The sequence below is a fragment of the Austrofundulus limnaeus genome, unplaced genomic scaffold (genome assembly GCF_001266775.1).
Source record: "Austrofundulus limnaeus strain Quisiro unplaced genomic scaffold, Austrofundulus_limnaeus-1.0 Scaffold41, whole genome shotgun sequence".
NCBI lineage: Eukaryota > Metazoa > Chordata > Actinopteri > Cyprinodontiformes > Rivulidae > Austrofundulus > Austrofundulus limnaeus.
In genome coordinates, this window is record NW_013952443.1 from 1,619,725 (window position 1) to 1,622,360 (window position 2,636).

The following is a 2,636-nucleotide window of genomic DNA, read 5'->3' on the forward strand; positions in this document are numbered from 1 at the left end:
ATATAAATTTGCAGTAAATCACAGCTGTGATCCTTTGCCTGATTTCTTAGTTTCAGTGTTTCTAGTTTGTATTTCTCTTGCCATTGGCTGCAGCAGCTTATTACGTAATGACATAACACAGATCACACACAGTCACAGCGCGGACATGTGTCATTTTGCTTTAACTTAAAATAGTTCAAACTTCTCGTTTTTAGTCCGTTCACCTAAAGTTAGAACATAACAGATAATCGGACACTGTTTTGAGCTGAAAAACCTGTTCTCACCGATGAAAATGAGCAATTCAAAGTGAGCTCTAGTGTTTGTTTGTGTGTTTCAGCTGGTCACATTTAATCACTCCAACAGACAGCTTAAAGATTGGACTTTTACCACAATGTTTTCCTTTTTAAGTGTAAGAATAAATGTCCAAATAAAGTTTGAGATTACACTTTTACACACACAAAAAATAAATAAATAAAAAAACAGAACAAATACCATGTCATGATCAGCGCTCTGCCAGGTGTAGGTTACCTCCTTCTTGTGTTTTAATCATTCTCAAAGTAATCTAGAAAAATAACTGTCCAGTCATAGAAAATGCACAAAACAGCAGAATGCTTACCTTTATTAAGGCAAAATCTCTCAAAACCTCCTTAAATCAAATCGGTGCTGTTTTCTTATGAGGCATTGAAGGAGAGCTTTAATCTGCAGCAGTCAATCCAATAATCTAATCTATCTGGATTTTGTTGTCCTGTTGGCAGCCACCACACGGTGGCCTGCTGGCAGCAGCGGGTGTTTCTGAAGGCCACAGGTAGGTCCAGATATCTGAGTGGAGCTCCAGTCCTCTATGTTGGAATTTGGCCCTGGTGACCCCACCAGAGCTCTTTGGTTGTGGGTCTTTATTCCATCAGTGTTGGTGCGACTGAAACATATGTGGCCCCCTGTCAGTGCAGAGCTGCCCCCTGCTGCTGGCAGCAGAGAGACACACATTCATCGCATTGTTCTTTTAAAAATGTATCTGAAGATGTTTCAACAACAACAACAAAAAAAAAAGTAGAAATACCACAAGGCTATAAAGTACTTGAAAAAAAATAACTAAGTAAAAATAAAATTACATGAACAGAAAATGATTTTGGTAAAAATATATTTCACTGATAAGAAAACTACTGAAGTAAAAGGTATAAAACTGTTCACAAACATTGAAAAGGTAAAAGTACTTTTACACACTCTCTAGGAAATAAACGGTTGAATTTACTGAACCAAACGGGTTCCAATAAGCCAGGTTGAGTAAATTGAGCAATATATGTATGTTATACAGTATTAATATTATTCATTTTTAAATTTTTATCTTTTCTTTGGTCTTATTTTGTTAATTGAAGACTTATTTACTGATTTAAACCATTATTTGATTAGTATTGTTGAATTTAATGTTATATTTGGAAATGGGGGCAGATATTATTAGATTTTTCTTCTGCTACCCTTCATTTCATTTTATTTTAACTCAATTCATTTTAATATATATGTGTATGTATTTTTTCTCATTTTCTCTCATTTTGTTTTATGTTTTGAATGTATTTTGTTTTTGTTTAAATGAAAATAAAATGAAATGAATAAACTGAATTATTTGCTCAATTTACTCGACTAGGCTTAGTGGAAACAGTTGACATGACTTTCTTGAGTAAATTCAACACTTCATTTTTTTAGAGCGCATAATCAGCTTCTTTCATGATGAGTTCAGACATATTTAATTTTGTAACAAGTAACTAGGTGTTAAATTTTAAAGCAAAGAAGTAAACGTATCATTTTTAATTTTAAAATGTAACGTAATAAAAGTAAAAGTAGCAATTTAAAAACAAAATAGGTAAAATTACAAACATCAAAAATCTACTTGAGTACTGTAATGGAGTAAATGTACTTAGTTGCTGTACACCTCTGAGAAATACATACTAAAGTAAGTGTTGGTGCAACTCAATTCAGAATACATCTGTGCAAAAGTCTATGAGCCAGAGTTTCTTGTTATGTTTTAAGGTGGTCATTTTTCTTCAGGTTTTCTGGAGCTATCTCAAAGTTTTCTTTGGTTTTTGGCTGCTTTTACTACTAATTGCAACAATTATTTATAAAGTAATTAAAGTCAAATAGACTATCCATTTGTCGATAGTCAATTATTTACCTGTTTGGTTTTTATAAACAAAACTGAGAGTCCTGGAATACAAAGAAAACTTGGCTAAATTATGTTTTGTTCCAGTTTGAAGCATTTTATCTTTATCGAAGATCCTTCCTCCCAGCAGCTGTTAGACTCTGAAACCATTACCAATTTGAACAGACCCATTAGGTTTCTCTGATTGCACCACAGCTCTCTCACCCATCCTACAATTGTTTTTTTTTCTGTTTAATTTAATTTAATTTAATTTGTTCTTGCGTTTATTGCACATTCTGTATCTCAGGTTGATGTATATACTTCTAGTTTTTGTGTTTTGGTACTCTTGCTTCTTGTTATTGACACTTCTGTTTTTGCTTTATATATTTTGATGTTTAAACTTACCCTTTATTTAACTGCTGCTGATACACCTGAATTTTCCCACTGAGGGATAATAAATATTCTATTCTATCATATCATATCATATCATATCATATCATATCATATCATATCATATCATATCATA

At 32.5% G+C, this 2,636-nt stretch overlaps 1 protein-coding gene across 1 annotated transcript in view; it reads right to left on the minus strand.

Moving 5' to 3' along the window:
* abhd8b (abhydrolase domain containing 8b) overlaps positions 1–808 on the minus strand; it is an 8,372-nt gene extending 7,564 nt beyond the window's left edge. The window contains exon 1 of the mRNA XM_014007324.1: positions 596–808. The gene's annotated coding sequence lies outside the window, so the exon portion shown is untranslated. The remainder of the gene's footprint in view (positions 1–595) is intronic.
* Positions 809–2,636: the final 1,828 nt, after the last annotated feature.